This window comes from Barbus barbus (genome assembly GCF_936440315.1).
Source record: "Barbus barbus genome assembly, chromosome: 2".
In the NCBI taxonomy this organism is placed as follows: Eukaryota; Metazoa; Chordata; class Actinopteri; order Cypriniformes; family Cyprinidae; genus Barbus; species Barbus barbus.
This window is the reverse complement of record NC_136730.1, coordinates 7,359,481-7,385,186: the sequence shown is the minus strand read 5'-3', so window position 1 is coordinate 7,385,186 and position 25,706 is coordinate 7,359,481. Positions and strand designations below refer to the sequence as shown.

Genomic DNA, 25,706 nt, shown 5'->3' with positions numbered 1-25,706 from the left:
ATGGTGCCCATTTCTCCTGTTCCTCTCCTATTTCTACTAGTGTTGGCTCTGCAGAGCATCTGGTCATCTGCTCCACAGGAACAGAAAGTTCAAAGCTCGCCTCAGCCAGAAATCTCCAGCTTACATCACCCCACCTGGAGCCTGGGGCTGCAGCTGTATAGGTCACTCCGCATCGAAGGTTCCCAGACCAACACATTCATCTCCCCGCTTCTGTTGACCAACTCCCTGCTGGCTCTAGAGGGTGGAGCTAAAGGATCCACAGCAGGCCAGTTTCATGATCTCCTGAGAATCACCAAACAGGATAAGGCTGTTGGAGAAGCTTTGACCAAGGCGCTGAAATCTGTCAGTGAAGCTAATGGAACCAGCTACACATTGCTCAGTTCCTCCGCACTGTTTTCCAAACAAGTCCCAAAACTGGAGTAGAGCTTTCTGGAAAAGCTCCAGACCCACTTTGGGTTGCAGCATGTGGCCCTGGAGGATGCACAGAAACAGACTGATATGGAGACACTCCAGTCCTGGGCTAAAAGTGGGATAGATGGAGAGACAGCAGATCTGGAACTGGCAATGGAGACCAAACCTGGAGCCATGATCCTGGCCAATGCACTGCACTTTAAAGGTGAGAAGAAAGAATAAGTTGGAAACTAGTTTAGCTGGCTTCAAATAATGCTAGAAGAATACAATTATATTCTAATATGATATTGTAATATTATAGAGTTACATAATGAGGTTAAGGACAGTTATTTTAATCACTGAGTTCAAAAAACAAATAACAGGACTTGGCATATCACGAAGACAGACTAAAAAGCTTCTGTGAATAGCATGCTTTAGGAACAGCCATTAGACACAGTTAAAATAAAGGTGTGGCTTGTCTACTGTACTTCGGGGATCAGGATAGTTGTGTCTAATCTGGAAGTTTTATGGTCCATTATGTGTTTAGACTTTAGCCAGACGCTATTGCAAAATTCATGGTCTCATCCTGCACTGTAAAACCTGACTTTACTTAAATGGCCTGTGGGAAGTGAATACTATTATTTTCTATAATTTGAGTTCTTAGTGATGTTTTGTTCGTGAGCTAATCAGTGTTTCTGAATGTATTTTAGGCATGAAAGATTTGTAGACGTGCATTGTAAAGATTATATTAGTGGTTGATTCCAGTTCTGTAATCATATAGGCAGATCAGTGTTGCCAAGTGCACTGATGTAAATTCTAACAGCACTGGGATTTAAATAATGAATTCATATGGGATTTCAATCACTGATTCAATTGATTTATTTCAGGAATGAAACAAGAGACTGCTTGTATGGCTGTGTTCCACTTTAGACACACACTTCTGAACTTCCCTAAGCACTTCCCCTCGGGGGAATCCCCGCTGCTATTTGGAAGCGCATTCCACTTTGTGGAGTGGACGAGGGAAGTTTATACGGGCAGACCCTTGACCCCTCGAGTCTACTCAAAAAAAAAAAAAAAAAAACACTTTTCCCTCTATCTTTCTCTCCGCTTACTAGCTTGTACTTATTTGAACAATGACTGAGACTTGGTGTTACGAGCACTTCCTCTGTCTGATTGCCTCTTCAAGATTAATCGCTTTTTGTATTCCCCAATTGTAAGTCGCTTTGGATAAAAGCGTCTGCCAAATGACTAAATGTAAACTTCATATGTACACAGCTTCAACACACACAATGCAACACTGTTGTGATGTCAACATAGGCCGTGTTTAATTTACCCCACCCCAAACAAATCTATGATACATGCATTCTCTTTTCAATATTTAAACAACCCCAGCATACCTATAGACATATGGAATGTGTAACGTAATCAATGACGTACATCTGAGTCAACAAGATGCAAGATGAAAGTTAGTCAGAGAAGGACATTAACAACTGAGTCACTGAATCATTTATTCAACTGATTTGTTCAAAAGCACTTATTCAAAAAAGTGACTGCCACGAGTGAGTCATTGAATCCTTAGTCAAATGACTCGCATAATAATAGGTGCGTTCGACTTGAAGCACGGCTACAGACGGCGATCAACAAGAGTAGCCGCTTGCAGTCAGAGGCGGACACTTTCTGCTCCCGTTAGTGGCACTCACGCGGTGTTTGCATACTCTATCACAGATGAAGTGAATAAAATGCAATATTTGTCAAATACACAGATGTTTCAGAAACGTTTTCATGAGGAACAGAAACACTTTTTATATACTGCTTAATACAGCGCCATCTGCTCAAGAATAAACTTCAACGTAAACTATTTAAATACTAATAAAGTGGGGGTATATATGCTTTCATCAGTGTTCTATGATAAACGTGACTCAATATAACATTGCGAATACAGTAAACAAGCTTTTACTGAGGATACTGATCAAAGCTTTTATTGTTCTAAAAACAGATTTATGAGCAGTATTGGATTTGAAGATGTTAGAAACACACGTCATTGTTGTCATGTGGTGAATTTGGCCAATCATGAAACAGCTGTGTCGTCATCAGCGCTCCTGCAGTCGCTCTGGAGAAACTGCGGCGGCTGAGTGAGCTGGCTGCTCTCGCGGTACTTTGATGCCACACGTGACCGTGACGTAGCGTCGGCACCAGTTCAAGCATGCACTGCTTCAAGTCAGCCGCCGATCGGTCTGTGAAGTGCTGCATGAAGTTGAGCGCACCTGATGTAACCTGAAAAAAGATTCAATTAACAAATCTTTTTGGTGAACTGATTCAAAAGAGTCAATGGGAATAATCTAACTCCCCAAAGTATATGTTATATTTATTATCTAATGCAGCTCAATAAATTTAAGGCAACTATTAACCATTTTAAATACTCAAACAATAGGCTACTTTTTTACATTTTAGTTTTTCTCAGTTCCAATTCCAAGGTCATTGGTGAGTTAATACAGTTTTACACTCACAGATATCAGCTCATATTGTGTCTAAAAAAAGGCAAGAAGTGATATTTGAGCCAAACAGGATCAGACGGAGTGGACATAGCACCGCTGGGCTTCCGCTCTCTTGCGTGCTAGAGAATTAGCTAGTACAGATTGTGCTGCTGCTGCTTGATAAATGGACTATAAGCAGTTGCACGACTGATGCTGAAGGTGAAAATTTGCTTGGAGGATAAGGAATCACACTTTAGGGGGTGTGCAAAACATACGTGTGTGTGTTTGTGTTTGTAGTGATTTATGTTGGTGTAGCAAATGCATCTGTGAAGTGCATGTTTTTACTTGTGTGTTTGTGTGTATTTGTGTACTGTATGCACCTGTTTGTGTTCACGCTGGGAAGTCTGATTTATTTTAGCGAACTGGTGTTTAGTGAACAAATTGGTTGGGATAAATGATTCATTTTTTTAATACAGTTTTCATTACAGTTTCCAAACTACATTCTAGTGATTTACGCTCTGTGAATCTGTCTAAATAAAGTATTTAATAAAAGCATTGATTCAAAAGAATGATTCTTTTATAAATCAGACATCAGTGGTTCATGCATTCTCCTTCACACCCAGCCTGCAAGGTTGATGACAAACCACCTCTAGTATATCAGGAAGAGCCTATGTATCTTCCCGGGAGAGGTGGTGTGTCCTCTTAAATAATTTAGTAATGATCGTCTGCATCGCCTGCCCTTCGGTGAGTGGCTATATTCTTCATACAATACTATTCTGCTAACTGCATACAGTGCAGTATATGCTGTATAGTGCTTGCTATTAAAAATTATTATATGAATCTGTTTGCATTGTGCAACAATGAACTGTGTACTGCATTATTGTTACATGACAATCACTTTGCAGTTCTGTGAATGGCATTGTCTTTTCATGGTTATTCAAAACCATGCATGCTGAAATTTGCATAATATGCACAGAATATATATTTTTTTGTCCATATGTATGAATTTAGCAGACACCCTTATCCAAAGAAACCATTCAAAGTATGCATTTTTATGTTCATGCGTTCCCCATGAGAGTCGATTTAATCAGTGTGTCAATCATATGAGCACAATGGTTCAATGTGTAAAAGCTTGCATGGTAACTATTAGGCCAAGGCTCTGATTTAGTATTTTTAACCCTGAACCCATATACAGGCATTTTAAACTGAAAGGAAAAAAACTGACATGCTCAAGAGAGGCTAGTTTTCTTGTCTCGTTATTATTGAGCTGTAATAGTAATATTGTTTTTGCACAAAAGCCGTGCAGTACATGCAGTACCGTGTTTAGTCAAATCAGACAATACTTAAGTTTCTTGTCACTTCCAAGAAGAGACGTTAAATACGCTTGAAGGGCTTAAAATTAGTTTTTATCATGCCGGTGCTATATGCTGTTCTACTTCACCGGAGTTCTGTCTCTCTCTCTTTTTCTGCATTGTCTCACACATGCTAGAGTCTTGTTCTACTCATCGATTTCTTTGTTTGAGTAATACTGGCAGGTGCTTTGATCCTATTTTAAACACAGAGCGATGAGAATGGAGCGGTAGGAGGAGAGCTTCTCTCTACTACCAAACGCAACAGGAAATAAAGTTTGGATTGATTTTAGGCTGATAAGCAATCTAATTAATTTCTTTTGTTTTATGTTTTGACTTAATTACATATTTTTTTTCCAGCATTCGCAAGCAAGAAGCGGGAGTCGGTGGAAGTTCATTAATTCAGTCGATGAAATATACAAATTAGATCAGACAATAGATTGGGCCTTGTGAATGAGATTATGAAAATTGAATTCATAGTTTGGATTTATAATTTAAAGGCAGTCAGTAGTCGCACCGCTTCAGGGTTCTATAGTAATTCATTTAGTCGCCAGTGTAATATTAACTTTGTCCAAAGCTTTTTCATTGTCTCTCTGATGGGTCGTTTGTGGAGTTTTACTCTTGGTGTTAATCTGAGAGCAGTTTTCTCTGTTCTCCAGAAATCTGTTCAATCATACATGTGCCTGCTTCAGACTTTTGAGCCAATTGGATTTAGATTGTAGCTTTTAAAAAAATGAGTAATTGGCATTAGTTACAAATGTTTTATAGGGAAAAGTGTTTAAAATTGCACCGGCCTTATGCAGATCATTTACTTATATTATTACTGTTATAAATAAAGTAATTCTGTATGTATATATCTGTATGTATGTGTGTTTATATATATGTATGTAACGTCCTCTCACTTTCAGCTAATTTTATTTCCATATATCAAAAGTCACAGTGAGAATCTTGTGTCCACCGACTGCTTTAAGCACTACAGTGCATCTCATACTTATGAAGTTCTTGCTGTGAGATGTTACTCCACTCTTTCACCAAAGCGCTTTCAAGTTCTTGAACACGTCTGAGGGGACACATGGTTATATGTGGTTTTCCACTCCAAGGACAATCAGCTGTCCTTCCTGTCTCCCTGTAGCACTGTCTCAGGCGTCTTACATTGCAGACATTGCAGTTCATTGCTCTGACTACATCTGCAGTCCTCATGCCTCCCTGCAGCAGGACAATGGCATGTTCATGCAGGTGAGCAGGAAACGTGGGATTCTTTCTTCTGGTGTTTTTCAGACTCAGTAGAAAGGTCTCTCTCCTTAATGTCCAAAGTTATTATAACTGTGTAACCTTAATTGCCTTTGCCTGTTAGCTATTTCGCATGACCGTGTGCACAAATTGTTTATGGTTAATTGAACAAGTATCAGAAATATTGTTTATACCCTTTCCAATAAAAATGTGTAAAGCTTAATTGGATTTTACAAAATTATCTTTAAAATACAGTATTCTAAAAAAAGTTTTCACCTAGTTGATGATATTCCTGCCTGGAATGACTATAGTAGGATTGGCTACTGTCCTCTGGTGCATGTACAATTCATAATTCCAGGTACGCTGAAACAAGTAGCCAGGCACCATGGAGAACTGGATTGGACCTCACATCAGGGGGCAAATGGAGAGCCACAGGTGTGGAGTGAAGCAAAGACAGAGGTGAAAGATAAGATAATTTTGAGGGAATGGTCAAAGGCTTTAAAGGGAGAAAGAGAGAGGGGGGAAGAAAAAGGGTACTGTAGGCCGATTCCTGGTGTGTCGTGATGGTGGCAGACACCACACTAGCTCATTACCTCAGCCTTTGTGCTCTGTACAGCAAACCCCAAAAACAAGCACACATACTTCACCCCCGAACAGCAGCCCTGCTTCGAGCACCAAAGGATCTGGCAAGAGAAGATGAAAGAGCTTTAATTCACAGTGTTTTAGCTTTATTGTTTGTGGCTCGGTTATTACTGAAAATGGGCATGAGAGAGTCTTCAAGATGCAAAACCACACAATAGCTGCATTGTCTTTACGCTCTGTAATTAATGAAGAAGGTATGAGTGTCTCTCTCTTGCGAATGCTCGTTGGGTCATTCTGTTTCTCTCTTTCAGTCACAGAATCTCCCAGGATGTTTTCTTTCTTTTGATTGCCAGCCAAGACCGCAGTGACAAGAATCCTTGTGTGGCGTTTCAGAAACTCGCATGGCAGAATTCCTCTTTTAACGCTTGCAGTTCCAAGAGCTTTGCCACCCCATAATAACTGACAGATACCATGCCATGTGTTTTGAACTTTAGGCTGATCAAATTTCATCCCCCTGTATAATTATTGAAATCCAACTGCTCTGGCTCTTGGCTTGCGTTCACAAGCTTAAAGGGAACTGCTAGCATACCATTGAGGCACATGCAAAGCTTGGCACAGGGCCGAACAGAGAGGTTTGCTTTCCCTACACAGGATCAGGTGTTTTTCATAATAAATGACAGTCGAGCGACTTGTCTCGGGTTTATGAAATGAGACTTTTCTTTAAAGAGGAATTCTACCCTAGTTTCTGTCTCTTTGTTTTGTTCATTTTCTGGTTTTGTTAATGGTATTCCTAATTATACGTAAGTAATATGTTTTGAATTCCTCAGGAGGAGGATGTTTTAATGCTGAAAGCAGTGGTTTTGGGACCAGGAGTGTTTAAAGGTGATTATGGAAATTTCATCTTGGGTGGCACATTCCTTTTTAAGGCACAGCAAAACTGAGGCCTGGATAAACTGCAGCTACAAATACAGAAGTGCGATCAGGTGACTTTGAGAAAGTTAAAAACCAGCATCAAATTAAAACCGGGCTAGAGATCATTCTAATGCTGGTAAAATATTCAACAACCCTGAAAATATATTTTGAACATATAAGCCGCATTTAAAGATGTATGAATGCCATTGCATCAGTTAAAAAAAAATATCAATCAAGTGGCATTTATTTAAAGAAAAATATCACAGGCACACAGTTTTTTTATTCCTGTGATAACAAAGCTGAATTTTCAGTGTCACATGATCCTTCAAAAATGGCTAAAAAAATAAACAAAAAGAGATTCTAGCTCAATTTTTGCAGGTGACACTAACGTTATGTATCTGACACAATGAGATTCAGACATTTTAAGTGTGTCTTAATTGTAATACTTTTGGGGGCCAGTGCAGATCCAAATAACATTTGGCAAGGTTCAAATTGTGTTGGAGAGGCCGTTGAATGCCTTATGTGTTTGTCTCTTCTCTCCTGTTCAAGAGCAATATAGTGCTTCTGGTGCCGCAAAATACAATAACACGGCCTGGCATAACCCCATATTGTCTTGCAATCATCCTTAGTATTTGATTTGACTTGATACTGCTTTTTTCGCGCTTTCTTTCCCTCTCATTCTTTATCTTTCCCTTGACTAATCCAATAAGGTGAAAAGAACATGTGACTGTAATACTGCTAATAGTCTCTTTATCGAATCTCATCTTTGTCAGTGAATTTAATGGGTGTAATGGGCTGTAATAACATGTCCTATGCTTCTGCCTCCCCTGCACCCCTCCTTTTTTCTATCTTTTATTTTTGCTTCTTTTTCTGGGATGGTGTCTGTAATATTCCTTTGTATGGTTTGACTCATCAAAGCCTCAATGTATGTCAGATCCAAACAGTATGCCTGTAAGAGAATTGTACCCGATGTTTTCTAATAGTTTGCATCAAAATATTAAAATGCTTGCCCGGGTCATGACGTCCAAGTCATGTTAATCTATTCACTGTCCATATGAGTTTTTTGTGGATTTTTCTGTTTGTAGGTTTTTGGGATCGAGGCTTTTACCATGAAAACCAAGATTTGCGCAGCTTCTTTGGCACAAAATACACAAAGGTTCCCATGATGCACAGATCAGGTAAGTTTCACCAGTCATTTATCATTGAAATACACTGCAAAGACTTCCAAACTACCAAATGTTTGTTTTCCCAGGGGTATACCGTCACTATGAGGACATGTAGAACATGGTATAGGTGTTGGAACTGGGCCTGTGGGAAGGGAAGGCCAGCATGGTCCTGCTTTTGCCCTTCCATGTGGAGAGTTTGGCTCGGCTGGACCGTCTTCTGAACCCGGATCAGATGGAGAAGTGGTTGGGGAAACTGAACTCCACAAGTATGGCATTATCCCTCCCGAGAACCAAGATAAGCAGCATGGTCAATCTCCAGGTAATAGTCTAAATATTGTACATATCACTTCCTACACGGCCGTTATGAGTGTGTGTGAAATACAATTTGAAAACATTACGTTATAGATAAATATTCTTAACATACAATGTAGATAAGACTCATTTAGAAAGCTAATGGAAGATATCCAGATATGACATTAGCATAATGAGAACGAACCATAGGTCATAGATTATTCTCATTCAGTGGGAAAGCCATTTTCCTTTTAATGGAAATTGTATTTGCACTGAAATTGCAGTCAGGCTTTGGAATGCGGTTTTATGTGTCTTAGGACACTGAGCTATGGTCTTTATTCTTTAAAACATTCCTCAGATGCGCATTGTAAGTGCTTCCATTGTGCTGCTCTCTTTTTGAACACCAGCAGGCTGAGCGTGTTGCTTTGTTGACCTGTAATCAAGATGCAGATTACAGAGTTTTTTAATCATAAAAAGATTTTATCTTTTGATGAATATGTCCTTTAAATTCACTAAATATTTGGCATGTCATGTTAATTTGGTCCATTTTAAACCATATTTAATCACATTTTAGGTGGCAAAAGCTTTATTTTAATTCAAACTAGATTTTATTGCTTGTCTGTGCAAAATTCAGTTTTTGTCTGACTGCCAGGGCATTGCTTTCTTTATCTCTTTAGACTCTTTCAGACTGTCAGTTCAAATGCGATTTTGTGCATATGCGATTGGAATCCGATCTAGACGACTAAATGTACAGACCCCAAACTTTTGAACTGTACTGTAAATGATAATAACAGTACTTATCAGACTCACGTGGCAGATCCCATTAAATTAGGAACCTGCTCTATATTATAGAGGGACCAGAATATCATAGAAACACCTATCAGCCACCTAAAACAACAGCCTCATTCAGACTGTCAGCCCAAATCCAATTTTAGTGCAAATCCAATTGAAATCTGATCATATTTAGTCTGAATGGCGACAATGGCCGTTTGGAGCTACATTCATAGGTGGTTTGGAATCCTATTCAAATCGCATTCCTGGAAATCCGTTTCAGTCAGATCAGATTAAAAAATAATTTCAAAAAACAAAAATCAAGTAATATATCACTGTTGAAATATTAAGCAACACCACTGTTTTCAACACCAGCATATTAGAGTAATTTCTGAAGGATCATGTGACCCTGAAGACTAGACTAATGATGCTGAAAATTCAGCTTTGCCATCACAGCAATAAATTAATAGAAAACAGTAGAAAACAGTTTTTACGTTAGTAAACTGCACACATGCACACCCTAAACATTCATGTAAATGTAGTAACTTTAAAATGAACACAAAGAAATTAACGTAACTGCTTCAAAATGTGCATTTTTTTTGTACAGGTGGGTGTAATTTACATTCTAGAGCAAAACTTCCAAACTTCATCAGTTTGTTTACCACAGACCTTGTTTTTCTCATAAATTGAAAAACCCATAGTAAAACTTGAGGGAACCCCATGGTGTTTTAGTCTTCCGGATTTTCACATCACAGCTGCAGTACTCTGTTGGTGTTGTGCAATGCAGACCTCAACAGAAAGTCATCGTATAATTGCATGCCTGTGATCGCTCTAAGTGTTTCCCATACAGACTAATGACCCTCCTGGCATCCCAAACATTTGTGCTCCTTCAAGGCCTGGGCCCTCAGAGAGATGCCATTACATTTACATTTATGCATTTAGCAGACGCTTCATCCAAAGCGACTTACATTGCATTCAAATTACAGTTTTTACATTTTATCAGCTCTTGCCTTCCCTGGGAATTGAACCCATGACCTTGGCGTTGCTAGCACCATGCTCTACTATTTGAGCTACAGGAAGCATGCCATGCATGCCATGCTGGGTTAGAAGCTCAGCAAGAGTCTCTCCAACAGCTCGGCCACAGGAAGCAGCCTGTCCTTAGATAGCAAAGAGTGACAGAGTTTTAGAATATCACAGATGGTTCTGTCTGCACTGCTGAACAGATCTGGATTTGGACGACAGAGAGTGACAGTGACTGTGGCGGGCTTGTTTGGGCTGTTGAGCTAGTGGATGAGACCGTGTCTAGTATGATTGGCTCGTGGGTAAGCACATTTGAATTCTTTAGTTTCTTGCGGTGGGTGGATATGTCAAGCACGCCTTCGTAGTGCTCTTCTCGTGGATCGCGTAGGTGAAGTGTTTTGGAGCTTGATGAATGATTTTGTGACATATGCTTTCCTCTCTCCTCGCTCACCTCGGTCTTCTTTCTCCTTCTCGTCTCTTTCCTGTCTCCCTGCCTGTTCTTGCATTCGTCTTTTCTCTCTCTCCAGTTACCTCTCCGTTCTCCCTCTCTCAGCGTCTGACCTCAGCTCATCTATCTCCTGCCCGGAGTCCACTGGTTCCTCCCACTCATCTTTCGTCTCTCTTTCTTTATTCATCACTTCATCCACCACCTCAATCTTTGTGTCTGCCCTCTCATTCGCTCTCATTTCTAGCTGGTCAGAGTCCCTGTAGCTCATCTTCTGTCTCGCCCCTTTTCTTCTCTCGCACTCATTCTTTGTCAAATTCTCATATTCCCTCTTTACCTCTTTTCAATATTTGCCTGTCTTATTCTTCTTTTCTTTCATTTTTTTCTGTCTTCTCATATCTGTGAAATATTTCACTTTTTATTCCTTATTTAGTGGAATCACCTGTGACCTTTTTTGTGGTCAAAGACTAGTTTTTTCTTACTCTGTTTTTTATGACTGCATCTATTTTATTGTATGGACAGTATAGGTGCATGTGGTCAATTTTGGCTTATTGTTTTATTGTGACATTCGTCATCAATCATGATAAAATTGACCATTTAAAAATGTGTTTTTGCTCATTTCTACACAGACAACTTTTTGTGACTTCTGATTCAAACTGATAAGAGTATGTCACATATGGGAGTGAGAGAAAAAAAATATAATTCATTTATATTAGAATATATCATATCTATTATAATTATATATCATATTTACACAGTAATTAAAACACACAAATATATAGATATATACACACACTGTCACGGTGCACACACGAGGACGATACAAGAACACGGAGACGAGACGTAAACTCAAAAGAACAGTATTTAATGTAGACATCAGGGCAAGGCAGGGCAAGACAAGGCAAGGCTGACAGCAGGAACACCGGGGAGTTACAAGTAGACCAGACGAAATCAAACTGAATAGACAGGACTATAAATACACAGGATAATTAGACAAACATAGCTGGACGGTATTAACTAAAACAAACCAAATATAGAAACAGGAGGCGGGAACACATGACACACACGACAGAGGACTGCCACACACACAGATATGTGTGTAATTTTGATTGTTTTTGACAGTATTTTAAGGAAGAAAAACAAGGTTTAATATATAAAATAAATGAATATATAATGAATGCATATAAAATATGTATTTTTATACATTCAAAACAATAGAAAAATAAATATTATTTTTAATAGTTGATATTGATACTTTATATCATATATAATTGTATTTTCTTTCATTTTAATTAATTTTTATTATATATATATATATATATATATATATATATAAATAAGCAACCAGCCTGATCAGTCTTTAGAAAGCAAAATTAAACAAATATTCCTTTTCAGTTTGATTAATGTAAATATTAAGAAGTTTTTAGGGTTAAACATATTTCTTTAATATCTAAACTGCATGAGTTAATTCTTGGAGCCCTAAAAATCTTTGTTTTTCTCAAAAATTCTAAAAAAATATATTTTTTGCTGACCCTTGCACTCCCTTTTGGCCCCTGTGGGTCCCCAGAGCCCATTTTGAAAACCCTTGCTGGAGGGTCACTGTCCCTGGGTAATGCTGCAGGCAGATGACAAACCATCTAAACCACAAGGTTGGTTTTATCCTCATGGCAGACAGCAGATGTCAAGTCAAATATGTCAGTAGGAGTTCAGTGACAGGGAAGCGTAAGAATTCAGAGAAGCAGAGGTTAAAAGACACCGATAGAGTAGAAAAAAGGTACAACAAAAATGACAGTTGTTGGGGGTTCCATTTGCGTGGCAATGGAGTAAGACGTGCCTAGTTCGGGCTCCCGCCGAATTCCTGTTTTATTAAGTAAATAAGCGTCCTGTAACAAAACATTGAGTGGAATCTGTTTTGAATGCGTTTCTAAAACAAGAAAATTGTTGATATGTGGGCCAATGGCGGAAAAACTATGCAAATATAAATACAACGCATCATCTGGTACTAGGCCCAACACTGCCTCGACTTCGAGTTCCACCGTCACCCGATCGCGAACGACCCCACCCTCGCTGGACAGCCCAGAGAAGATGGGTACGACAGCCTTGAAATCAGAAATTCTTCGCTCGCTAAAAGCGGACATCTCGGAGGTGATTAAATCCGAACTGAGAAGTGTGCTTGCTGATGATTTCAGTTCTCTTAAAAACGAAATGCAAGCAGTAAAAACGGAAATAATAAATAATACGGCGGCGATTCACTCTGAGATAGACCAAATGAAGGCTACGATCAAGGAAGTGGAAGGCGGGCCGTCAGCGTGGTCAGACGAAGTGACAATCTTGCAATCTGTGGTAACCGATTTGAAAGCAGAGGTGACTGTGCTGAGAGGAAAATGCGAAGACATGGAGGGAAGGATGAGAAGGTGCAACATTAGGATACTGGGGGTGGCTGAGACAGATGGATCAAGCTCTACTGTGTCGGTTTCGAGGCTGCTGAGAGAATCGCTACAGCTGGAAAAGGATGCACTTGTGGACCGTTCTCACAGAAGTCTTACACCAAGAGGTCCGGATGGAAAGCCACGTGTCATCGTGGCTAAACTTCATTATTACCAAGACTGTGTCGAGGTGTTGAGACGTGCGCACAGTCGGGCCCCACTGAGATTTAATGGGGATTCAATCGACATTTTTCCAGACTGCACTGCAAGCGTTGCTAAGGCCAGGGCTGCGTTCACTGAGGTTCGGAAACTGCCAGGGTGTCCGGTTTGGTATCCTATTTCCAGCCCGACTACGCATCTCTCATGATGGTAAAGAAAAAGAATTCACTGATGCAGATGAAGCGATGAGGTACGTCAAGAAGAACATCATGCCTACAGAGACTCGAAAGTGACTGCGACACTGAGTTCTGTGTATATACGTTATTTCAACTTAAAACTTACCCCAACGGAGTAATAATTTGTTTTCATTTTTTTTAGCTCTTGCCATGGGGGTAGAATTGTGTTACTCAGTCATAAGCAACGGATGTTCTGATTAATCTTAAGGACAACATTGACAGGACAATATTTATTTAAATGGTTTTGCTGCAGATGTTAATATCACCAGTTAGTGTTGTAAGTGCACTGTTAAAGCTTCCTGTCCTCCTCTAATCTATTTGTCTTTCTTGATAGATCATTTTGGTCACCTTTTAGATTTGAGCTTGTGATCCTCGGCCACAACATCTTGAGGGAAGTGTCATTGTTTTTGCCATTGTCATCAGGCTCTTTTTAAAAAAAATGATTATTACTACTGTCTTATACAGCAGAGTTTGTGTTATAATAGCGTAATGCGTGGTTTGAGTTACCTTAACATGGAGGGTTTGGCGGGAGCCCGAGCTGTTGTCTCTAAAGAGTTCCCTAACACAAACACTTAGTGTGTGGATTTGTTTTGGAGGGATATTGTGCTCACCTTGTTCTTGTGGGTGTTAAAGGGGGGGATTATCATTTTTGTTTAACTACCAGACTTATTCTGACAGATGTCCATTTTAATTTTCATTTGATGTCATGTTGTGACGTTTATAGGTTTCATATACATAATTATTTCTCCTTAACATGAGTAACACTAATACTTCCAGAGGGATGGAGGGTTGCTCAGTCAACTTCATGAGTTGGAATGTTAAATCATTTAACCACCCAGTGAAACGTAAAAAGGTATTTGCACATTTAAAACAACTTAATGTAGATATCGCATACCTCCAAGAGACCCATCTACATACAACGGATCATTTTCGACATAGAGGGTGTTGGACAGGACAGATATATCACTCCAATTTTCATTCGAAAGCTAGAGGGGTAGCCATACTTATTAATAAAAACACACTATTTACTATGACTAGTGTAGAGGCAGACCCATTAGGGCGTTATGTTATTGTGGTGGGGCTAACATTTATGCACCAAACTGGGACAACCCCGTATTCTTTTCAAGTCTTTTTTCTCGTTTGCCAAATGTCATCACACCACCTTATTCTTGGTGGTGACACAAATTGTATACTTTCCCCTGTCTTAGACCGTAGTTCACCCAAAAATACTTCCCTGTCTAAATCAGCGCGTTCGATTAATTTATTTCTTAAATCCTATGGCATAGCTGCCATATGGCGGTTTCACAATCCTACCTCCAGAGAATATTCTTTCTTCTCCCCTGTCCATAAGACCTACTCCCGTATAGATAATTTCTTCCTGGATAAAAGACTCCTTCCCCTCGTTACCAAGTGTGATTACGGAACTATAGTAATTTCAGATTATGGTCCTCTAATTATGAAAATGTGTATCCCTAATATACAGTCCAGTTATTGCCCTTGAAGACTCAACTCTCTGCTCCTTTCTCTCCTACGCATGCGCTGAATTGTGACTGCGTGTTTTGAGTTTGAGCTCCATCAAATTGATTCTTTATCATCTATTAATGGATTAATTTTTTTGAGACCTTTTCTGGGATATTTGGAGAGGTAGTAGAACCATCCCCATTTCTAGCATTGTTTGGTGTGGCCCCTGAAAACACTCTTCTCAACAAAAGAGAAATCAACATGTTGGCATTTGGCTCTCTTTTGGCTAGAAGACTGATATCGTTTAAATGGAAGGACCCTATTTCACCGACACATAACCACTGGATAAGAGAAGTCATGGGTCATCTTAAGTTGGAGAAAATCAGACACACAATCAGACGGTCTGTTGGGACATTCTATAATATCTGGCAGCCTTTTTTAACTTTTGTGGAGGAAATGGAAGCACACAATATAGCAATGTAAAAGAAAGGGAACCTGTATTATATCTTTACTTCATGTATTTTATTTTTTCTTTATGGACGATTGATTATATACAGTCAGGTCCATAAATATTGGGACATCGACACAATTCTAAAATTTTTGGCTCTATACACCACCACAATGGATTTAAAATGAAACGAACAAGATGTGCTTTAACTGCAGACTGTCAGCTTTAATTTGAGGGTATTTACATCCAAATCAGGTGTAGGAATTACAACAGTTTGCATATGTGCCTCCCACTTGTTAAGGGACCAAAAGTAATGGGACAGAATAATAATCACAAATCTCAATAAAACTTTCACTTTTTAATACTTGGTTGCAAATCCTTTGCAGTCAATTACAGCCTGAAGTCTGGAATGCATAGCCATCACCAGACGCTGGGTTTCATCCCTGGTGATGCTCTTCCAGGCCTCTACTGCAACCGTCTTCAGTTCCTGCTTGTTCTTGGGGCATTTTCCCTTCAGTTTTGTCTTCAGCAAGTGAAATGCATGCTCAATCGGATTCAGGTCAGGTGATTGACTTGGCTATTGCATAACAGTTCACTTCTTTCCCTTCAAAAACTCTTTGGTTGCTTTTGCAGTTTGCTTTGGGTCATTGTCCATCTGCACTGTGAAGCGCCATCCAGTGAGTTCTGAAGCATTTGGCTGAATATGAGCAGATAATATTGCCCGAAACACTTCAGAATTAATCCTGCTGCTTTTGTCAGCAGTCACATCATCAATAAATACAAGAGAACCAGTTCCACTGGCAGCCATACATGCCCACGTCATGACACTACCACCATGCTTCACTGATGAGGTGGTATGCTTAGGATCATGAGCAGTTCCTTTCCTTCTTCATACTCTTCTCTTCCCATCACTCTGGTACAAGTTGATCTTGGTCTCATCTGTCCATAGGATGTTGTTCCAGAACTGTGAAGGCTTTTTTAGATGTTGTTTGGCAAACTCTAATCTGGCCTTCCTGTTTTTGAGGCTCACCAATGGTTTACATCTTGTGGTCAACCCTCTGTATTCACTCTGGTGAAGTCTTCTCTTGATTGTTGACTTTGACACACATACACCTACCTCCTGGAGAGTGTTCTTGATCTGGCCAACTGTTGTGAAGGGTGTTTTCTTCACCAGGGATAGAATTCTTCGGTCATCCACCACAGTTGTTTTCCGTGGTCTTCCGGGTCTTTTGGTGTTGCTGAGCTCACCGGTGCGTTCCTTCTTTTTAAGAATGTTCCAAACAGTTGTTTTGGCCACGCCTAATGTTTTTGCTATCTCTCTGATGGGTTTGTTTTGTTTTTTCAGCCTAATGATGGCTTGCTTCACTGATAGTGACAGCTCTTTGGATCTCATCTTGACAGTTGACAGCAACAGATTCCAAATGCAAATAGTACACTTGAAATGAACTCTGGACCTTTTATCTGCTCATTGTAATTGGGATAATGAGGGAATAACACACACCTGTCCATGGAACAGCTGAGAAGCCAATTGTCCCATTACTTTTGGTCCCTTAACAAGTGGGAGGCACATATGCAAACTGTTATAATTCCTACACCGTTCACCTGATTTGGATGTAAATACCCTCAAATTAAAGCTGACAGTCTGCAGTTAAAGCACATCTTGTTCGTTTCATTTGAAATTCATTGTGGTGGTGTATAGAGCCAAAAATGTTAGAGTTGTGTCGATGTCCCAATATTCATGGACCTGACTGTATATTGTCTTTAGGTCTGGTGTTTGGGGAAGGGGGGTTAGTTACTTGTGTTTTTCTAGTCTGTATAATGTGAAAACAAATAAAAAAACCTTGAACGAAAAAAAAAAAGACAGGTGTTGAACTAGGCAGGTCAAGCGGGACACAACCGTTCCCAGGGCGCACGGAGAAGTTAACGGTCGCTGTAGTGCAGGGCAGCATTTTGTTAAAGTCTTGTAATGTCGGGCGAGAAATATAAGCGCCCGCATGCCATGTCCGCTTATGCAGCTTTGCTCAGAAGAACAAGATTTTGACATTAAGATGAGCGGTAAGAATGCCCAAGAGAGACCTAGAAGCTTGCTTTAAAAGAAACCCACCGACAGCCCAGACATGACTCCCTTTATTTGGACTTGCTGTGTTCACATAAGTGATGCCCCAGCATGCGGAAAGAGGCCGAAAAGTCCTGCCACGACTGCATGACATGAATAGAGCTGTATTACTTCTCTGACAAGTCCTCCTGCTGCTCCCTTGCTCTCCACATCTTTCTGAGCTCTGTCTGTTTCTCTGCTCTTTCATGCTCTCATCTGGCTTTTTCTTTTTTATGCCACACACATACACACTCTCTTTCTTGTAGTATCTGAAGAAATATCACCGTAGGTCAGAGACACTTGATTCCTCTGCTTTTATATGGGCAGTGACAGAAGAGGCGCGCCGAGTGCAGCTTCCCTCTCCCTCTCCGATCAGGTCGAAGTGAGCAAACACAGCCTCCATCTCGAGGCGTTAATAGCATTTCCACCTTTTATCCATCATCTCGCCTCAGAGCCTCAGCCTCCAACATGGCCGCCAGACGCTCTGTCACTCTCAAGTCGCTCTAGGCCTTCTGTCATGCTCCCGCGTGGACGTCTTCGGTCTCAGGAGGAGCTGCCATTATCCTGATTTCCAATCCGTGCTCTTGCGTACGCGCTAATGTAGCCGTGCTGCATGCCTACGGGGGCCTGGCTCGGGGCAGGATGACCCAAATTGGACTGACGTGCAGCTGGAGAGGTGAGTGGTTGTGAGGGAGGTGGAATGGAGGTTGAGTGCTGGAGAGGGAGAAAGAGACGGGGAAAGGGCAGGAGAGCGGGTGAGTCGGATAAAAATATCCGCTCTGGTGGTGAGGCAGCAAGGCCAGAGCTCAGGAGCGGTTAGTGCCAGGCGATAGCGGCTAACAAGAGATTGAGTCTGGACTTCATAACGAGTATGAGGGGTCGAGGGGGTCACCGTTTTCCTGATGCCTGGCAAACACACACAGCCAGACACACTGACCTTAAGAGTCTGACGCAGGGATACACAGAAAACACTCTCTCTCTCTCTCTCTCATACACACACACACATGTAGCGTGCCAAGGCCTGTGGATGCCAGTGTGGCTGTAATTGGATTGCACAGTTCTCTGTGTGAGCCAGAGAAGACAGAGGGAGTCAAGCTAACATATACACACTCATTGATGAGGTCATGAAGTGCATGTGGTGTATATGCCAGGACTTGGGAAAAGCCTGTTGTGTTTAGACAAGTGTTTTAGAGCGCTGTACCACACCGTGATAAAATGCTTATTCGTAATCTAATACAAATATTGACATATCCTATTTATTATGTATAATAATATTTAATTTGTTGAAGTTTAGAACTGGCATTTTTTAAAACCTTCATGGCGTTTGCCAAAAGCAAGTGAATTTATATTACTATTTGTCATAAATATTTCTTGCCAGCCATGAAACTGTATTCTAGTAATTACACTAATGATTCTTTTAGTGCTTCTGAAGAAAAAAATTGAAATAAGACACTGTCCTTTTTTTTTTATTTTTTATTGTGCTTATCAGTCTGGCACCAAATGAGGAGATCATTTCAGTTGTCAACAGAGAAAATCAGAAATTGGAAGGGCGGAAGTGTCATAAATGCAGTCTAATAATTAGCCCTAACTATATTAAATAAAATAAACAAAAATTGTTAACACAGTTATTAATTATTTTTATAAAATGACCCCTGAAATCATTGAATCATTCATCTTTCGTTCAGAATTTTAAAAAATTCTGCCATCAGTTACTCTCATGTTGTTCCAAAGCCATTCAAACTTTGAAGCACATACGAAAATATTTTTAATGAAACCTAAGAGATTTCAGTCCCTACATTAAAAGTCTATTACATCAAAACCTTGATACATAAAGTTTGTAAATATATCTATATAAATGGAGTGGTTTATTCCAAGACATTATTGAGACATGATGAACAGATTTAATTTAAGCTTTTATTTACATATAAACAGTGATCAAGTCACATACATAGAGCACATCAAAGTAAACATCTCTTAGGTTTAATAAATCTTTATTTGTGTTTTAAAGATGAATGAAAAGATCTGTGAGTTTGGAACAACATGAGTGAATAATTAATGAAAACTTTTTCAGTTTTTAGGATGAAGTATGTGTGGGTTTACAGACGGGTTTACAGATACCAAATAAATTAATATTTAGTGCGGTAAAATTATCTATGCCTTTTAAAAATGATGTGTGTTTTCTCTTCTAACAGTTATTTCGGTTAGCAAACTCCTGATGGCTACCCTGTGTGACCTTAGCATTATGCATCTTTTAACTTGAGTTGGAGGCTCCCCCTGGGGGAGGGTTCTGTAACTGCGTCGACTGATTCAGAAGTGTTTTTGATTCATTGTGCAACTTGCTCATTTGGATATTGGTTTGCAGTGAGCACACTGTTCATTTAAGTTGAGCATCAGTGGTTCCACTATGTAGTACAAAAAAATTATGGTGTATTAAGTATATTATATATCATTTCTAACATAAGTTCTGTTAACAAAATAAACCATTTTGGAAATCAATCGCTTCAAATGTATGTATATATATATATATATATATATATATATATATATATATATATATATATATATATATATATATATATAACCAATTTGGATTCAGTGCTTGTTTTGCCAACACTGTTTATGTCATTAGCATTTGTAATGAAAGGTTAATGTTGCTGACACACTAATCCATTTCATATGTGTTAACACAGCTCTGTTTTGAACCAGTTTCTCTTGTGTGCTGTTGTTGTGATTGTGATTCCAGGAAGCCTATAAACAGTGTGAAGTTCTTTCTGACTGAGTGTGATGGAAAGGATAATATTAATATTATAATAATATTGTGTGTGAAGAAGAAGGGGACGAAAGTGAAAAAGAGAGAGACAGGAATGTAAATTAGACATTGACAGTGATAAAGAACTCTACCACTGAATAATTTGTAAGACGTTTTCTGAAAGGCAAACTGACTGCCGTGATGCTGCGAGGCTGAATAAAACAGTTGCTGGAGTTGCTTCCATGTGCCGCTGCTCGGCCATCTTCACCCCTTACATTCCCATGCACCATCATGTTATATAGAAAATACAGCATTCTGTCGACTCCAGGGCCGTTTCTTCTTGTGCGTTATTCATAAGCTGTATGTTTTTGTAGTTGTGTTCATTGATGTATAGGCTTGAATTATGCTACAGTATAATGCAGAGTTTGCTGAAAAATTGAGAGCAATGATAGGCTGCATTTGGAAAACTTTGGCTTGAGAAAGAAACAGACAGGAAGAGAGAGTGAGAAGAGAGGAAAATAAGAGATGCTCCATTTCCACCCAATGAGCAGCATTAGAGCTGAACCATGTTTACACAACCCTCCTCCTCGCTCCATCTCTCTCCCTCTCTCGTTTTCCTCCATCTGCCCATCACATTTACTGCATTAGTTGGGAGTCTGTGTGCCATATTACTACATGATATTTATTAGCCTCCTTTCATCTGTTTCCAGTGCAGAAACTACTGTACTCATCTGCAGACCCATCACTCAATCCCGCTGCCTGCTGGGCATGTCTTTTCTTCGCAAACGTGTCATTAATTCATTTTGGGCTCACTGCACCTAGGGAGGCTTTACCTGTTCCTCCTCCGGGGCGTCCTGTGAGCTCATTTGGGGTTTGTAGAAGTGAGGCCAAGCTTCACTAGCTTCAAATGACTCAAAGCTAATAGCTGTGTGGCATCTTGGAAATCTGGATTAAGTGAATATGCGAAATAAGCATTTTTTTGACCGTCGGGCCCCGGGGGGCTTCTAGGGTGAACGCTTGCACGACGACAGCCCACGTTGAATATTTAAACGCTGATAGTTTTTAAAAATGAAGTGACCTCAACAAATCTGCACATCCCGAGAGGTGCCGCCATCCCAAGGAGAAGGAGCGAGACAAAGAATGAGGCTATTTATAGAGCCTGTCACAATGCAGGCTGGGAATGTTGCATGTGACTCTAATTGCTGGGGACAGCATTGTCGTAGTAACACACAGCGCCATGTCATGGTTGTGGCAACAAGCTGCTTCGGGTCAAGGCTACGCAGGCAAGGAGCGGATCTGCATCTATAGTGCCGGAAAACATCAAAGTTACAATGGAAAAGCTGGAGAGGTGCAAGGAAAAACCCTCGGAGACAACACAGAGAATTAATTAAGGGGAAATAAATTCGCCCAATGCGGTGTCAGCCTGAATAGCAAGGACATACAGCCGTGAGAGAGGGTGAGAAAGCCTCAGGAGACAGAGAGGAAAGACCGTCACTATCCGGAACATAAATACATGCTTAGATACAAGCCTGGACATTCGGATCAGAGCAGGAAAAAGACAGGGAGCACATGAGAGCAGGTGAGAGAGGAATTAAACAAGTGCCGGATGGTCAGATGAGGGATGAGCATGCCACAGAGGTGGCTGAGCAGCCGACAGGATGAGGCAGTGATGAAGTGATGGAGGAAAGAGGTAGGAGAGGGAGAATAATGGATGAGGACAATAGAAGTGCATTAGTGCAGGTGTGTGCCGAGACCGTTGAGAGAGAGAGAGAGAGAACCGCAGAGGGTCGAACAGTGTTAGCGCAGGTGACAGCCTCCCCCACCTTTCTGCCTCATTATCAACCTCTCTGTCCATCTTTCTCTTGTTTTCCACCTTTTTTCCCCTTTAACAACCTCTGATTCAAATCACTATTCCAGAGCCTGGGTTGTGCACCCATTCAGAATTGAATTGAGAATGGCTTTTAATTGCTTAATTTGAATTGAGGTAGCAAACAGGATGCAGAATTTCTTCAAAGTCCCTTTTGAAGAAAAGCCAGTTCACTCGGTGGCCATACTTGCAATTTTTCCAGGCAACTATTTTAGGCATGCAAGACCAACTCCTGTCTACTTGAATTGGAAAATAGTGAAATCTCAAAAACTGATTGCCAAACTCGCATTCAAATAACATTTTTCAAATTAAAAACAAACCTTGACATGAACTATCCCATAAATATAGTTACTTTTTCTCAAATAGCATAAAAACATATATTTCATGTTGATCCAGTGGAAAAAAAGGTCTCGACGTTTTTAAAAAGACTTATTTTAACTTGAGCATAATGCCAAGTCATGTGTGAGACTCTGTACAAAAGTCAAAGACGTCCGTTTACAGAGAACACTATGGGAAACCAGCAGAACCAGTGGAATACAAAAACGAGTTTTGTCTGAACGCCCCTTTATTCTGCTGAAAGTGCGGGTTGCACTTACCGTTTTGGTATATAGTGTTTGATCACAATTCAAGTTTGATAGCCTTGTGGGCAGCGCGCCGACATACTGTATGGCGCAGTTGCGCTTCGGGTGTCCCGAGTTCGAATACCACCTTGAGGGCATTTCCCAATCCCATCCCTGTCTCTCTCTCCCACTCGCTTCATGTCAGATCTCCACTGTCATATCAAGAAAAATGAAAAAGCAACAAAAAAAGTTTGAATTTAAATAAATGAATTCCAATGAATGCATACTGTCATTTTTACGTTACGTACTGGTTCAAAAGCAAATTTGACCAAACCTTGCTTCAAGAATAAAAATAAATAGGTTTATAGAACTTTTCTAATGCAAATTCCGATTTAACTTCCTGTCAGGTGAAGACGATTCAATTAGATTTCCAACTTATTCATTGATTTGGAGCCAATTCCTTAATTCTGAGTTTTGCACAAATCTAGCTACCATGCCAACTCAGCCATTCCCAGTGAGCTCGCATCATTTTTGCAACAAGATAGAGTGTGCATGCGCTCTATTTTAATTACAATAGTCATTTAGGCGAGAGTGCTTAATCATTCAGTTAAAGCACTTGCCATTCGGTCTCAGCTTTCACAAACACGTTGGGTGTCTCTCAATCTTCCCACAGCAGTTCACTTATTATCTCCTCTTCCTCATTTTGCCATCTCCCTCGCAGTCTCTCTCTCTCTCTATGCGGGTAACTGTCGTTTATCCAGGATCTCATCCAGGGGGAATATAAACTACCTGTCAGCGAGCATCTTTCTGCCAAATTCATATCTGAAAGGAAAACAAAAGCGGGCCGAGGTCAGAGAGATCTTTTTTAAATTATTCATAAGCAGCTCTCCCTCGGCCACCGTCTTCAGCTCTTGTCGCATGCTTTGTACCGCCCGCACCGCCAACAAGGGCATCTGTCATGCCTTTAAAATAAAGGGGAGACAATGAAGAGGGGAAACAACCAAATTTTTGTAACATTATTGATTTACAGTGACACTCTTTATGTTTTGCTTTCATTTGTGCAGATCATTCCTTCATTATACTAGTCAGAGACAACAGCACTGGGGCATTGCTCATGATTGGTGCACTGGACCAGACTGATGCCCCTGCAATTCACGACGAGCTGTTGAACCGAAATACTTCACCCTCTGGCACTGACAGTCGGCTGAAGAGCCAAAATGGCTGACCTATGGGTATTGACAATAAACCGACCTTCTTATCCACTGCAAATCCACTGTCTTTCACCTACTGTCCTTATGTTTTGTGCAGACACGTTAACGTTTTACTTGTGTTACATATATGAGAGAGCTTAAGATAGGATGTAATTAAACTGATTTGTAGACCTGCACTGAATCTGACTGTGCCCACAGTATTCTGTAGAAAGCATTGCAGATTTCTACAGCATTTTAATGTGTTCTGCAACTTTTTTTTTATTAAATGTTTGGGTTAATTTACTAAAGCTTTAAGCTGCCTTTATAAGTAAAATAGCCACACTTCTGTTGAAATAGGGTCACACACAGATTACAAATGTTTTAATTTATCGGTTTTGGTATTTTAATTTTACATGCTGATTTCTATATATCATTTACTTGTTATCATTCACTAATAATTTTATATTACTGTTAAATGAAAAAAACACACACACACATATATATATATATATATATATATATATATATGTGTGTATATGCATGTGTATAATAATAATAAAAAAACATTATTGGCTTATCAGTATCAAAATATTGTGTATTCATATTTTATAGGTTGGTAAATAAAAACAAATGGCGAAAGATTAAAGAAAGGGGAACTTTTATTATGCAAATTTTCTATATGTATTCAATCCATCAAACTACAAAAACACAGACTTGTTACTAAAAAAAATTGCCTATAAATTGACAGTGTTGGGAAGGTTACTTTGGAAAAGTAATAGGTTACAGATTACAAGTTACCCTGTCGAAAATGTAACAAGTAGTGTAACTATTTCAATTTACTAAAGTAATGTAACTGATTACATTTGATTAGCCTACTTTTTAATTACTTTTATAAATTTCTAATGTTTTCAACTGTTTATCATTTTCAAACATGTAAACCAGGCAGGCTTAACCTTACAGTACTCAACACTGATTAGTGTCATTTTCAAAATCCTTCATAACTTGAATTAAGATTATAATAATTTAATTTTAAAGCACAGCTACCACAAAATAAGACTTACTTTGAGATCATTCTGAGGTTAAATACATATTTAAAACCCCAGTCACTTGATGCCTATTTCTGCTTTGTAGCCCTAATAGTGAAATCTTACTGGTCCAAAATCCTGTTCCAATCAGTGTGTAGATTCTATGTGTGCCTAATGATGTAGTTACTTTTAAAAGACCCAGTGTGAAGTGCTTTTGGTCAGTTAGGACACCAGTGAATACACTAGTACATGTGTTTCTATGTCTGCAAGCTCTTCACAGCAGAGACACTGACTGACAGCAACACTCACCGTGATAGACGTGCACTGCGATGAGATCGTCAGTGGGAAGCTCTGGAGCCAGTGTGGTGGGTGTCAACTACACTCATATCGACACACTGACACAACTCATTCCCTACTGTTACTGTAAGGAAAACCACCATGGTGACAGCCGAGTGAATACATGCTGATGCTGAGATACTGCTACAGACACACGACACACTCTTACACTGCAACGCAAAGTAACTCCAACCGCTGTCAACATGGAAACACCAGGGGTGCCTGCAGGATTTCATCTGAGGGCACACGCACAGAAGGGATTTTTGCAAAACACTAAAAAGTATATGCTAATGTTTGTTTTAATTTTCTATAATATATAACTATTATGCATATTATTCAGACCAAACAATCAATGAGAGCAACAGTACACCTCAGCAAAATATCTCTAGATGCATTTTAAACCTTTTAAAACCAACATGAAAATGGCAAAAACCAATGAAACAGTCATCCATCTAGGTCTAGGAGATGTTCATATAGGAAAACAACTCTGCAATTGGGCACCAAAACACTTGAAGCAAATGACT

The 25,706-nt window shown here is 39.7% G+C and overlaps 1 pseudogene across 1 annotated transcript; it reads left to right on the top strand.

Annotated features, from left to right (window-relative positions):
• LOC306876983 (serpin H1-like) lies at window positions 1–23,856 on the top strand (annotated as a pseudogene). Its single transcript has 5 exons — window positions 1–616; window positions 8,023–8,115; window positions 8,190–8,422; window positions 23,393–23,480; window positions 23,696–23,856. The product of its transcript is annotated as a serpin H1-like (transcript).
• Window positions 23,857–25,706: the final 1,850 nt, after the last annotated feature.